This window comes from Macaca fascicularis, chromosome 9 (assembly GCF_037993035.2).
Source record: "Macaca fascicularis isolate 582-1 chromosome 9, T2T-MFA8v1.1".
Lineage (NCBI taxonomy): Eukaryota > Metazoa > Chordata > Mammalia > Primates > Cercopithecidae > Macaca > Macaca fascicularis.
Window position 1 is genome coordinate 176,841 of NC_088383.1, and position 15,180 is coordinate 192,020.

The following is a 15,180-nucleotide window of genomic DNA, read 5'->3' on the forward strand; positions in this document are numbered from 1 at the left end:
CGTTCACCGTAGCCGCATCCACTCTCATTGTCAGCTTAAAAATGAGCTTTTTCCTCTTTCTAATCGGAACAGTTAGTTTGTTAACCGTCACATTAAGGTATCGAGAATGATGGCTTTCAGGCCTCAGATATGACACAAGTAATAAATGCAGCTGACCCTGAACAACATGGGTTTTGAGCTTCGAAGGATCACTTATGTTAATTTTTTTTCCAACCAAACCCTTACTGAAAAAACCTGGCTTTGTGGAGGGCCGACGTTTCCTACATGTGCTTCCATAGGGTGGCCGTGGGGTCCTGTGGATACGTAGATTTGGGTAAACTCGGGGCGTGTTCTGGAATCCATGTCCCTGTGTATACAGAGGGACAATTGCAGCTTTTTAGAAGTTTGTGTCCTGCCTTGTCCTAAAAAGGTTCCAAGGTGGATGCAAAATTATTTCATTCCTTTGGTTTTCTTGGTGGGATATTGATGTTTATTCTTCAGTGTCTAATATCCTGAGTGAACAGAGTTACCGCTTCAGGAACAAAGCCAGTCTGGAAACACATATTGAGATATCCACCTTTTCTTCATGGTTTCACAAAAGGCCATGATCATATTTTATTCAGTTGAACTGTAGGAAACTGCCAATATTTGCTGTTTTTGGCCTACAAAATGGCAAGTTCGTACGATATTAAAAACAAAGGCTTCCTGGATGGGGAAAATAGGAATCGGTAAGAACCTGAAGTTCTCTGTCATGGCCTCTGAGTCACAGGTAAATAAACCTGCGTGAGGGGGAGTTGACTGTACAGTATTTTCCTTCTGTTTTGATACTGTCAGAAAACGGTCAGTTCCAATGTGTTGGGTCCCTTTGCCTCAGCTTTGCTGCAGAAGGGACTTGCCATTATACCTCTTGTTCCCAGTGCCCAGGAGGCTGATGCCACATAGAAGACCTGCAGGTCGGTGGATGTGAAACAGGCATCGGACACGCTGTGCACCTTGGGACGCATCTGAGAAGTGTGTGCTTGCAGCAGATCTGAGGTGAGGGCGTGTTCCATCTCCTCTCCCTTCTCTGGCTTTGCAGGCCTTTGAAGTTGGTCCTGGAAAGTGAAATTAGTTAATGCTGATTTAAGCTCCAGGTCAAAGCCTGGGGGCCGAAGAGACCCGCCCTTCACGAGGGGTGTGAAGCATTGGGCCCTCCCATCAGGAGGCAGCAGGGACTCGAGAAAGCCCCACATGCCCTCCAGTTCCCTTATGTTGAAATTTTTTGTACTCGGCCATGCCGGGTCATTTTGGGAGGTGAGTAGGGGATTCACATGGGGGTGTGCAGTATTCTTAGGTGTCAGGTGCGAGAGTTGAATTTGTAGAAGCTGTGCAGATAGGAAAGGGCCTGGCAGGGAGTGCTGTTTACACGGAGCCGATTTAACGCGAGGTCTGTGCTCTACCTGGGTCCGTGTCTGACTGCTGTCTCCCAGTCTGCAACAGGACGTTGACGTGACTTGGCGCCATCGTCCCACTCTGTGTAGATGTCTGAGGATCTGTGCGCAGCTGCTCTGTGAGAATGCGTTGTGATAATGAACTGAGAAACAGTGAACAAACCCTGAATTGGTTAGCACTGGTTCCACGGCCACTTCTGCTGTGGTTGGAGTCATTCATAATAAAGTGTGCTGGACTGCTATGCAGAGCTCTGAATTTCAGAGGCCCTTTAACTTGGCAGCTAACCAGTCGCTTCCTTCAGAAGACATTTGAGTCCCCTTTACCTACCAGGGTGACCCTGGGAGTTTGAAGATGAGTGACTGTCCAGAGGGGAGACAGATGTGGATGGTGAAGGAGGCCCTATCAGAGGTCAGTGCACGTCAGTTTTGTTTCTTCAGCACTTGCTGTGTTCAGGCGGTGCCCCGGGCCATGTGCAGAGCATCTGGGGACCCTGCCCATGGCATCCCAGGCACAGCTAGCATCTGCGCCATCTTCATACTTGGCCTGAGTTTTGGGGAAGTACCGAGGATGGCTTCTGCCTTTGCTGGAGAGAGTTGGAAGTCAGGGCAGCCCTCCACAAGGAGATGATCGCCAGCTGATTCCTCAAGAAAGAGAGGTGGTCCCCACATGGGTAGAGCAGGGCAGCATGTACAGACCTGGGTGTGGGTCTGGGGCATGTGCATCTGAGTGGGTTCTGCTGGGAGACAGCAGGGGTGAGGTGTGAAGGCAGTTGGAATTTACAGGATAAATTATCACTAAGGCGATGCCTGGAAAACATAAAATGGGGACTCTCTGGGGGTAAACGTGGACTTAGGGTGACCCTGGGCGTGGGTGTTTTCAGGCTCTGAAGGCAGAGATTTAGGAAATTGGGGCAGAGCTGAGCCCCAGACGAGGATGAAGACCACCCTTGGGATGTTGAATGAGACAGGGGTGGAAACCCAGTGAATGTCATGGGGGGGTCAGTCCAGCAGGCAGGCAGCAGAGGTGACCGGTGTCCTCAAAGGCCCCTTGGGCCTACCTCTCAAAGTGCTGGGATGACAGGCATGAGCCACTGCTCCCTGCTGATACTTTTAAAATTTCTAAGCTACTCTCTCTCATACCCACTCCCGTATTTTTTTTAAAAAACCAGGTTTATGGCTATATTTTTTCCAAGGGAACCAAACAGTTACCTGTTTGAAGTACAAATAACACCGTGTTTAAAAACCGAAAATGCCACTTTGCATAGAAGTTTCCAAATACCCAGTTGGTTTGAGCCTTGCATTGCAGTGTCACTACCTGCTCTTAAATTTCTACCCGATGTATAGATAGCGAGACAGGGACGGCTCGTACATCTTCAGGTTTCAGTTCTACTACCTTGGGCTATATTTTCATTTATTTTGGCACAACTGTGGGTGTGGCAAGCAATGCCAGGGTATTTATTTTGAAGCGTGTCCAATAACAGTTGGGAAGATTTTCACATTTTTAGAATTTTCATAGTAATAGTTATAATTTACAAAGAATTTAAAATTGTGTAGTCATTATTTTGCTTTTTTCTAGATGTGCCCCGAAACAGGGTTGCTAACTATCATTCTACATCACAGGATTAATAACAGTACCCTTTTGGAGCAGATGCCTGTAATCAAGGAATTCTGCCTAGTCAGTTCACTTTAAGCGTGTTTAAAAGGTTGTCTTTATCCTAGTTGGCACCTGTGGCTCTAGTTGGTTTTCACTGCTGAAGAATATTCCACGATGGAAGCCGTAATTCATCTGTTTTTCATATCGGTGGACATTTGGATTATTTTGGGAGGGTGTGTATGTCTATTCAGCCTTCATTTTTTCAGGATTTTTTGTAGAAGATAATGTAACAGTGTAACATCCTCTGCTAGGGAGCCAACGCGAACCCTGATTACAGCCACACTGACTCTCACACAGACTCTCAGGCCTTGTTACCAACACACAGAACCATTTTCTTAAGTTGAAACCCAGTAGCAGAACCTGAAGCCATGTGAACGGTTCCTCCGATCTTACACTTGGAATTCACTTTTTATTACTATGTCTGCTAGTTAGGAAGCATATCAATTATACAGAAATCTGAGAATGTAAAATTATACGTTTATAACAGAAAAAACCTTATTTAATAGCCCAGAACACATGGCTATGTTTTTCCCTCATGCCCCACCACTGTTTTCTTTGCTTGAAATGGGAAATGACACTTGAATGCGGTTTTCTAGCGACTGTTAGCCTGGCATAGTTCTTCAGAGACAGAGGATGTAAAGCACATGGAGAATTTCTGTTTGTGGAATGTGATTTCCCGGTCGCCTCATTCAGGCTGCCGCCGCCTTCCCCTCTGGCCGCCTGCATCGTGGGACGTCTGAGAAGGTCCCTGTTTCATCCTCTGGAAATTCTGAAAAGGAAGGAGAGGAGGGTGTGCAGGGTGTGGTGCATTTGTGTTGGTCTTCCAGCTTTTATTTGGAGTCTCCGCTACCTTGGTTCCTGCCTTTATGTCCCTAGCTCGTGGCTTCATCCTTGTGTCTAACTCACAGGCAGACAGATGGAAAGGGAAGTTGTATTCAGCCAACAGCTTGATCTTATTCTCAAGGCTTAAATCGACTGGGTATTTGGAGACTTCTGTGCAAGTGGGCATTTTTGGTTTTTAAACACCGTGTCTTATTTGTACTTGAAATGGGGTAACTGGTTCTCTTGGAAAAAATATAGGCATAAAGCTGGTTCTTAAAAAAAAAAAAAAAAAGGGACTGGGTGTGAGAGAGTGGCTTAGAAATTACACCAGTAATGGTCGGGAGTGGTGGCTTATGCCTGTAATTCCAGCACTTTGAGAGAAGGAGGCAGGTGGATCCCCTGAGGTTAGGAGTTCGAGACCAGACTGGTGAACATGGTGAAACCCCGTCTGTACTGAAAATATGAAAATTAGCCGGGCATGGTGGCAGGCACCTGTAATCCCAGCTACTTGGGAGGCTGAGGCAGGAGAATCACTTGTACCCGGGAGGCAGAGGTTGCAGGGAGCCAAGATCGCACCACTGCACTCCACCCTGGGCGACAGAGCAGAAACACCATCTCAAAATAGAAAAAAACCAAAAAACTAAACAAAACAAAAACCCGGTAATGAAAACCTGATTGCATCATCTGTGATGGAGATGGCGGATTATTTCATTTTTAGTGACAGGATGAATTGGATATGTTTGCAGTATTGATTTGACAAGGGAAACGGTGAGAACCAAATGTGCCGCCCAGCTTGGGCCTCGCCGTTGGCAGAAGACCGTGGCGGGCAACAGACTGGAGACTCGGAGACCGAGGGGAGAATTCTCATGCCTTGACGCTGGTGCAGTGTGTGCTTCTGGACTCCTGCTGGAGGGAGCTGCCCCTTTGCCTTGCAGGCTTTGGTGCAGTGGAGACCTTAGGACCTGCCCCTCCTGGCACACCTGTGGGTGTGGCGAGCAGTGCCAGGGCTGAAGCACAGGTGCTGAGCCCGGAACGTGGGACGGGAGAGGCTGCACACGCCGGCAGGAGTCTTCTCCAGCAGCCGGGGGTTTCCGCAAGGGGGCGGGGCGTTGGTTTTCCTCCTTGAATTTGGGTGGAGAGGGTGTCCTGGGTTGCTGTCTGCACTTGTGTTGCTCTGAGGTCAAGTTGTGGCCCCGAGTCCCTGTCCCTCTGCAAAGTGAGGGTTTGCCCATTTTCAGGTCAGATTTCCCTTGGGTCCGGGTCTCTAGGAGTGGGGCGCATTCCAAGGGGGCGTGAGCACGGTGGACGCCCGTGGGCCTCTTCCTCTCCCCTCAGCTCCTGGGCTGTGTGTGAAGAGCTGCCCAGCGGAATCACCCTCCTGCCTGGTGTTTCATTCACCAGAAATCGTTCTCACTGTGGACTCTTGAGTCAAATGTAATCCAGGAATGGAACGTGCTGTTGCTGGATGCCACACACAGCATCAGGAGCTTAGTTGGGGATTATATGATCTTACCCCACACCTTAAAAGTAAAGACTGTAGTTGTCAGGCGTCTGAGCCCAAGCCAAGCCATCGCGTCCCCTGTGACTTGCACGTATATACGCCCAGATGGCCTGAAGTAACTGAAGAATCACAAAAGTGCAAATGCCCTGCCTGGACTTAACTGATGACATTCTACCAGAAATAAGTGAAAATGGCCAGTCCTTGCCTTAAGCGATGATTTTTTTGTGTGTGTGTGAAATTCTTTTTCCAGGCTCATCCTGGCTCAAAAAGCTCCCCCACTGAGCACCTTGTGACCCCCACTCCTGCCCGCCAGAGAACAACCCCCATTTGACTGTAATATTCCTTTACCTAACCAAATCCTATAAAACGGCCCCACACTTAGCTCCCTTCGCTGACTCTTTGGACTCAGCCCGCCTGCACCCAGGTTAAATAAACAGCCATGTTGCGCTCACAAACCCTGTTTGGTGGTCTCTTCACATGGATGTGCATGACAATAGTTAAGGGGATATTGAAGTCTTTGGCAGCTCCAAGAGCCTTTTCAGTTTGTGTCGGGCCATTGTAGGCAGAAGGAAATACTTGCTTAGAGACTCTTACAGAAATGTTCGGTGCAGTGCCATTAACTCGTGGAATAAATGTGTAACTTTCCATGGCAGACCTCTGGAAAGAGATGCTCTTTGAGTGCACCCTGGCCTGCTCGCTACAAGAATCGGCCGTGTCACCCCGCTTTCCGTGGGTCTGCAGGTGTGCGTGGTCCATTGCCCTGCACTGTGGCCATGGAAGGGAAGATGATCTGGAATGCTGGCGACAGTTATCGGTGCGTGTTGATGTGTGCTGCTTTCTACAGGGGAGAACATTTCTGTTTAATAAACATCTCATCTCGATGATGACTGCAAGATATTTGAGTCTCATTCAATAGTGTTTCTGGGTTCCTTCTGTTTTTATCTGCTTTCTAGCACTAGGCAAGTGAAGACATGGAAAGTAAAAACCCATCGAACTTGTAGAGACATGGTGTTGTGGAGGAGCAGACTGTAGCCTCTGGCTCTGTTTAAAGATTGTAGTAAACCTCTTACCTGGCACGGTCAGGGTGTAAATTATCTTGTTTAATCGGAATGTGTATGAGTCAAAGCTGGCGCCTGCATTGTGGATGAAATACCAGATTTTAAGGGAACATGTCAATGTGCTGTAAGATACCAACAAAGTTCCTCACTGAGGTTCTGCGCGGGTTCGGAGCAGCTGGGCCTTAGGTCACCAGGGTCGTCTCTGGGAGCAGATGCTCAGTGTGGGCATTAGTCACTTAGCCTTTCCAGAGCCGAGGAGCAGCTCTCTGTGGTGGTTTTTGGAATCTGTATTTTGAGTCAGTTTGTCCCACTTGACTCGAAGTTGCCGCGCGATTTCAGACCTTTGCCTCCACCGTGCGCTCGTTTTCTTGTCCCCTGATAACTGCCTCGGTTGCCCCGGCCTGACATTTGAGCCTCGTCGTTCATGGACACAGGTTCCGTGGTGGGGCAAAGGCCGCGACTCCGGCTTGCACAGTTCTGTGACTCTCACCATGGCTTATCACATCACTCCCGGGATCTCCCGTTTAGAGGAAGAGTGTCCCTTTCCTGCAGGCCCTGTGTGGTGTGGAAACCACCCCTACCTACCTTTCTCCTGTTTGAACTGTACCGTGAAGCTATTTCTGTTCTAGTCAACCGTCAGAATTTAAGGAACAGTGATTTATGTAACTTATCACACGCTTCTGAGCAATTCTTTATGAATTTCATTCTGTTGTGAAATTATTGCAGTTTTCATGGCTATGCTGGTCTCATGTTGTGGCCCTTGAAATGAATTCCCTTCCCCATTGTGTGTTAAGGTTGTGCCTGGGAGCTGTTGAGGCCTCACCTCTGCTTAGGGCAGTGGCTTTGCTCTCCTGACAACAGGAAGAATCTTATTTAGAGCACTTCTAATGTAGTTTTTGCTTCCAGACAGAGTTACTTTTTTTCACAGAGACAGCCACTAAAGTCATAAATTATGCTGAGGATGCACACACACGGGTCAGCTGACAGAGTGGAGTCCAGAACAGATCCAAAGATGCAAAAGCAGTTCAGTGGAATTTGAGTCTTTTCAACAAATGGTGCTGGAATTATGGGACAGCCATATGCAAAAGAGTGAAAACAGGGAGAAATTCCTGTATGAAAATTAAGGTGGATCATAGCCCTGAATGTAAAATACCAAACTACAAAACCTGCAGAAGAAAGGGAAATTGTGGAGACCTAGGGTGAGAGCTCTTAGCCATACCATGATCCATAATCAAGGAAGAAAACAAGTAGGTAAGACTCATCAAAATTAAACTTCTAATATAAAAGACACCCCTAGGGAATTGAAGAGACACATTTTCGATAGATGGGGAGAAGATGTCTACGAACCATGCAGCCGGCAAAGGACTCGTATCCAGAATGCACAGGACTCCCACGGCTCATGACAGAGAACAAACCACCTGACTTAAAAGCGGAAGAGACCTGAACAGATGCTTCGCTGAGAAGGACGGGAGGATGGCCCGAAAGCATCTGAAATGACCTTCAGCGTGACTGGTTGCACCCAGATGTGCACCGAAGCCGCAGTGAATTTGTTCACACCCCTGCTGGAGCGCCTGACTAAGGTCTTCCGACAGCCCCAGGTGCTGGTGAGGACCGGCAGTCGGGACTCCTGTGCGATGCTGGGGTTCAGCACGGTGCAGACAGCTTGGCGGTTTCTTACAAAACTGAACTCACACAAACGTGGGTCCCAGTGACCCCAATCCTGGGTATTTACCCTAGAGAAACAGAATCTGATGTTTAAGAAAAACTGTGCCCAGATGTTAATAGCGCTGTCTATAGTTGTCCAAAACAGGTTACAATGTGCCACAGCCATATGTGGAATAATAAATACCCAGCAGCCCCGAGGCCTGGCTGTTGATCACAGGACACCCTGGGTGCACCTCCAAGCACGATGCCCAGGAAATTGTGATTTTGCGAGTGTTTTGCCACAACGCTCGCAAAAGATAGACCCGAGTCATGGGAGGACACGGAGAGGGTGGTTGCTGAGAATGGGAGGGTATGCTTATGAGGCCCCGTGAGTGGGTTTGGGGCTGTTGGACTGTTCTGCTTGTGTGATGATGATTATGGGAATATTTGTGCCGAAATTCACAGAACTGAACACTGTCCACTTTACAGTAATTTTTAAAAAGTGGTAATATGCTCATTTTCGGTACTGTTTTTAATGGAAGATGGAGTTTGCAGATGATTTGTCAGGGCAAGCCTGTCTCAAGAGTTTGTAGACGATTCGTTAGGGGCCTATCTCAGGGCCCTTGGGTTGGGTTGGGTTGGGTTGGGTTGAGTTGGAAAAGCCTTCTCTGTTGTGGGCAGTAGTACGGGGCGTGGAAAGGATATTGCCAAGGAAACATGTAGAATCCTTTGAGGAAACGTGTATTTCTAACTTGCTATAAGATAGAATTGGAAATTGTAATGGTTTTGTTTTCTAGAGTCTTGGTAGAATAGGGAAGACAGTGTAATAAAAGCTAATTTTGAAATGAAGAATTTTAAAGATTTTCAACAGCAATTGCTCTGGGAAGTCACCCTGGAAATGTTTTTAAAGATGTTCCATAGCAATAGCTCTAGGAAGAGTCACCCTGGAGTTGCTTCTTGAGCATTGGTTTCCTGGCTGTATCTTCCAACTTTCATTTTTAAGTTTTGCTGTGAGTTGGGGATGTGTGGGAATAGCCATCCCAGCCCTGCAGGGGGGTGCATGTGCCCCGAGGCCTGAGGCACTGTTTCAACCTAGCTTGCAACATGGGGACTCTTGTCAGTGGCTGGAGTAAGAGTACCAGCCTGGCAGGCTGGGGGGAGCCCCAGGGTGGTCTGGGCACTGTCCTCCCTGCCTGCAGGATGGCAGCTGGAGGAGCTCGAAGGCTGCCTGCCTCGTGGCTGTCAGCGCAGCAGCCCCTCCTGGCCCTGGAGCAATCTTTGGGTCCATGAGTCTCTGCACCGGGACTTGCCTCCTGGGACCTCCGCCACTGTCCTGAGGGCCCTGGTGCCACTTTCCCGGTGGGACCCAAGCCTCAGGCAGCTGCGACCCCAGATTCGGTTGCTTTCCCTGCCGTCTCATTGCAGCACGAGTGCTCATCTCACTCAATGTAGAACCTCAGGTTCCTTCAAGATCCCCAGAGATGGAATCTCCCAATTTAACAAGATAGTTGGTGACAAGATTTGAGCGGCACTGATTTAACTCAGCTTCCAGAGTTTAAGTTCCCAAGACACAGTCCTGCTCCTTCCCTGGCCTCATCCTGTGTGGCTGGTGTGGATGCGGGGTTTCCGGAGGGTGGGGCTGTGGCAGGTCAGCAGCCAGGGGGATGGCTCATTATTGATCGCTCAATGCCTTGAGGATAACTAGGATTAATGACCTTTATAGGGCTGTAGGTTTAGAGTATATATATATGTGTGTGTATATATATACATATTTAAACGAGGTGGACACGGTTATCACTGCATTTTTCTGACATGAAACTTGGAGAGCAGAGGGTTTAGGAAACTCCTCAAGCCACACTGTCAGCGGGACTCGGGCGGTCTGGCCTTAGACCCTGCACTGTTTGCCCCTCACCACGCTGTCAGCAGATCCGGGTGGTCTGGCCTTAGAACTCACGCTGGTCGCCCCTCCCTGCCACGTTGTGGGGTTTTTCCTGCTTCTGGGCAGCATTTGATAGCTTGTGAAACAAGACCAAGACTTACTATGAGTGGATTTGCCATTATCTGAGATCCAGAACGTTTCCTGGACCTGGCGTTGCCGATGTCACGTAAGGGAAGGTAAAAACATTTTCATTGTGGTCACTGGGGCTCCGGAAATGGTATTTTTCCCAGTGAAAGTTTACTCATAAAAATCTATTAACTCAATACTATGTGAACAGGAAGAAATGTGTTGGGCTCTAGTTAAATGTCTCAGAGCCACAGAAGTAAATGAGGGCACCTTCCGAGCACAGCCTCCCGGAAGAGGCCAAGGACGTTTGTCTGGAGGGTTTGCCATGAAGCAGGACTTGGGCAGGGCTGGTCTGCCTAGGGAGGCCTCTGCCATGATGTAGGTTAGTTGAAGTAGTTGACGGGTGGTGGCTTGAGGTCGGTGGTCCCCGAGGAAGCCCCTACCAAGGCCGGTTTCCGTGGGATGGAAAACTGCCGTTCAGTGGCTGTAATCTTGGCTTCACAGGTCTGACATACAATCCTGCCCTCGGATACTTGGATCCCAGCCAGGTCAGATGGCCCTGAAAGGACATTCGGACTGTGATGGCTGCACCCATTCTCAGCATCTGTAGGGTCTCCTATGTATGTCTGTGTTTCCATTTTCTTTTAGCACAATTTCTCCCAGTGAAGTCGTGAGAAATAGAAGGAAAGGTGGAATGAAGATGTGATTGAGGAAAGTGTGGTGTGGTCTTCGACCTTATTTTGCCTTGGTTGGTGCTCAAGAACTCCACCTGACCTCAGAGCTGAGCGTTTCTGCCAGGAAGTCCTGCCTTTTATCCTACCTCGAGGCCTGTTGAGACACTCCAAGAAGCTTCGTTAACAAATTGCCTTTTCCTTTTACAGCAGTTGGATATATTTGCAGCAAAACAAAGGAATAACCCCCCAATATGGTGATGAAATGCATTTAAGTATAGATAGCATTCAGTCTTGAAGGGCCTGAGATTTTAATCATCTTTGGGTCATGTAACAAGTGGTGTTGGTGATTAAAATCTCCTGACAGCTTTGTTCTGCCACGTTCCTCAGTTTTGAATGATGATCTTCCTGGTGTTGTACCTTGGGAGGGGCGTTTGTGTCAGTAGAGAGCAGAGTGGTGGTTCCCAGAGGCTGCGAAAGGACAGAGGTGAGGCCCCTGAAGGACACTGGTCTTCCTGGTTTAGGGGTTTGGGGCTCAGCCACCTTCCTGTGTCCGTGTAAATTATACCCAGGATCATTTTCACTCGCCCCACTTTAGTTGAGTATTGGAGCTTCAGGATATGTGTGTGCCCACGTCACCTGGGCCGTGATCCTGGAGTTGGGTGAGACTGATTCCCGGGTTTATAGAATTACTCTGGGATTATTGAAAACAGAAGCACTTAAGGCATTCATAATGCTATTTCCTGAACGTAATTTATGTTCAGTTCTTCAGAAACATTTATCTGAGGAAGCATCTATAATTTTTGTTTTCTGCCACTCAGTGCTAGAAAGAATTGTGCAACACTCAAGTGAGTGGCATTATTCCTCTCCCTCCACCATGCAAGCAAGATTAAAGGTACCTCTGGCTCCCCTCAATCTTCTCATCTGCAGGGTGCCTGGCATGGCAGTGTGCTGCCTTCCGTCTTCTTTTTGGGGAGAATTAGTTGTGTTTGTGTGTACTGCTCAGCTCAGCCTCGTGCAGTTGTGTGGGTGAGGAGCTTGGATGCTAGGTGACCCTCCCAGGCCTGCCTCCCACCTCCCTAGGCCTTGTTCTAAACTGACAGATAAACAGTGTGTTTTGGAAGAGGACAGCAGCAGGGCAGGAGAGAGTTTGTTCAGACTTTCTCCTTGCACTGACGTTTGAGCCTTCATCCAGCCTGGGCACTTTTACAGAGCTGCGTTTGTGTGTTGCAAACCATTCCCTCCCAGTAACCGTGCTTTCAGAGGTTTGGAAATGTGACTTAACTCATCTTCAATTTAAAGCATACTATCAAATTTTAGTGTTGAAACTGATGTATTTTATGGCCTTTATTTGATTTCTCTTGATTTTTTTTCCCATATGAGACAGGGCATCTTAAGGGACACAGCCTGGTGTTGGCCGCCTTTCCTAAGGATGGAAGTGAATTCTGAAAGCCCTTTATGTAGGCAGCGAAGGCCTCTTTTATTTTGGCCTAGTCAGGTATATAATTCTTTTTCTCTTTGGTTTTTTTGAGACAGGCAAAAAAAAACCTTTTTGTTGCCCAGGCAGTGGTGTGAGCACAGCTTACTACAGCCTCAACCTCCCAGGCTCAAGTGATCTTCCTGCCTCAGTCTCCTGAGTAGCCAGGACCCACAGGCACATGTTCCACGTGTCCCCATGCCTGACTTAGTTTTGTATTTTTTGTAGAGATGGAGTTTTGCAATGTTGCCCAGGCTGGACTTGAACTCCTGGACTTAAGCAGTCCAGCTGTCTCAGCCACCCAAAGTACTGAGATCACAGGCATGAGCCACCGTGCCTGGCCAAGTGTGTTTCTAATTTCAAAATTAAGAGGACACCCATCCAGTTAATTACATCTCTATTGGAACATGCTGCTTATAGTGCATTAGGAAAAATCATCCAGAACTTGGAAAAGGAGCTGGACAGACAAAGCCCTTCGAGGTTGTCCGATGAACCCCTGGGGTCTTTAACTATCTGGAGGGATGTACCATGTCAGACTCACTGTTGACCGGCTGAAGCCCAGGTTTCCTGAGGTTATGTGTCAGCTTGTAGTACTTTCTCTGGCAGAGATGCGAGTGACTTCTGCTCAGTGACAGGCTCATCTCAGGGACTTCATGGCCTGAGGGACGGCAGCCTGTTTGAGCTGATCGAGCAATCTCGCACTACCCTTATTTTCTGAAACGCCTATGAGTGACTTCTCACACGGTCTTTGAAGCGGCTTCATGCCCGCGCTCCTTGGTAATGATCGAATGCTTTTTTTGACCCCTCATCCCTTTCTTTGGGGTGTTCCAGTCTCAGTTCTCATGATGTGTTCTGCTTCTGCAGGAATTTCTGAAGCTGCTGACTGTAGAAAGCACTGAGGAGGCTGTGCTCCCACCCCTGTGAGCCTTCCAGGCATCATCCTCTCCCCTTGGTGAGGCAGCGTCCATGACACACCGAGGAGGCTGTGCTCCTGTCCCCCGTGAGCTTTCCAGGCATCCTCGTCTCCCCTCCAGGAGGACAGGAGGAACCTTTCAAACCCTTCTTAAACTTGTTTTCATGTCTTTGTTTTAACAGTTTTCTTTGCATCGTCTCCCTTATCCAGAAGTGAGGGTGAACGCTGAGTTATTCACGGGAGTCAAGAAACCACACGCAGCCCAAAGTGACGTTTGTTTCCCTGAAATGATTTGTGTGTGTTCACCTTAAAATGCAACTCAGTAAAACAGGTGTGTTTTGAGGAATGACTTTAAATTACCTAGGTAAAAACGTGACAGTTAAATTTCATCATCTGTGTGGGTGTCCACAACCCCCTTCTGTGATTGCGTGTGAGTTTGTGACTTGTGGTTATTTTTGAAGAAAGAAAATCTGTTGTTGAGGACTTCAGATGGTGTGCTGGGATTGTGTAGGGTGGACATCGGGGGCTTCAGTGTGTGGCTTCCTTGAAGAGGTTCAAATTAAGGCTGAGAGTCCCTACTCCAAAATGCTCCAAAACCTGAAACATTCTGAGCTTCCTCATGACACTCGAAGGAAATGCTCTTTAGAGCACTTTGGATTTCAGGCTGGGGATGGTCAACTGGAAAGTGAAATATTGCAAGACCCTTCTGGCCCCAGGAGCTTGGATAAGGACATGGAGGGGGCCTGTGCCAGGTATCCCTGGAGTGCAAGGCAGCCTGGGCTCTCTGAACTGGTTTTTTGTAGGAGCCACAGAAGGGAAAAGAGGGTCAAAGTGGCCACGCCTGGCTCCTGAGAAGGCTGGACCAGAAGGAGGTGGATGCGGAGGACAGCAGTTGAGTCCCCAGCGTCCGGGACTCCTGTCCCTGGTGGAGTTGAGAGCCTCCTCTAGTTGTGGCCTCTCCGCTGTCAGCAGCCACTGAGGCCTGAAGGGAGAGGGGGCTGAGGAGAGGAGGAAGGATAGGCCTGCTTCTGGAGAGGGCCAGCATCGGCCTGTGCTAGCCTCGTTTGTTACTCCTGCGTCCAGTGTGCACGGCCGTGCCTCGTGGTGTAGCGGTTCCCGGGATGCACAGCGCTCTTGTCTGCAGTAACGTCTTTGTCTCCGACCCTTGGAGGCAAGTTACCTTTTTCTCCAGTGAAAAGAGGTAGAAAATCTTACAGAAATGCATTTGCTCTAATGTCTGTTTTCCGATAAGACATGGTCGCTTAGGCTAAATCTTTGTGAGGTCAAGACAGGAGGATCACTTGAGGCCAAGGGGTTGAAGACCAGCCTGGACATCATAGCAAGACCCCATCTGTATAACAGAAGTTAGCTGAGTGTGGTGGTGCGTGCCTGTGGTCCCTGGTACTCTGGAGGCTGAGGTGGGAAGATCACTTAAGGCTACAGTGAGCTGCTATTGCTCCACTGTACTCCAATCTTGGCGACAGAGCCAAGACCCTGTCTCAGAAAGAAAAGTTAAAAAAAATCCAGAAATGTCATTTTCTTTTAAAATCATCCCAAAAGAAAAATCGTTTTTTTCTAAGAATGTAAAGGGTAACTGATACGATTCTTTCCTTGCATTGTTTCTCCTTTTCGAATATTTACAGTAGTCCGTCCACATCGTCTCTCATCTCATTACAAAGCAGCAGGTGTCTTTGAGGTTAGTGGTGTCTCTCTGTGTCGCACCTTGGAGAACAGCCAGCATGAAACCTCTTACCACGATCGTGCACATCGTTTGTAGTCCCAATTAAAATCCTCTCCAGAGACGCCTGTGCTGCTTATTATAGCAGAACTTTGGTTGTGCTGAAATGTGCATTCAGCTAATGGTTTTAAGTTCATATCTGAGATGATGCTGTATAATTCCTGAAGCATATGGGATCAGTAATGATTGAAGATAATTCTGGCTGATGTCATTTGGAGGATATTTTTCACTTCAAGTTAAAACTTCCTTCGCGATAGTCATTTTGGGATTCATTTAACTATGTGCTTT

General features: G+C 48.2%; 2 long non-coding RNA genes across 7 annotated transcripts in view; both read left to right on the top strand.

Annotated features, from left to right (window-relative positions):
- Positions 1 to 15,180, top strand: part of LOC135964982 (uncharacterized) — a 144,124-nt gene that overhangs the window by 25,229 nt on the left and 103,715 nt on the right. The gene's annotated exons all lie outside the window — the stretch shown is intronic.
- On the top strand, positions 823 to 11,133 carry LOC141407631 (uncharacterized). The gene is made up of 2 exons (XR_012417316.1): positions 823 to 1,014; positions 10,742 to 11,133. It is a non-coding gene; the product is annotated as an uncharacterized lncRNA (long non-coding RNA).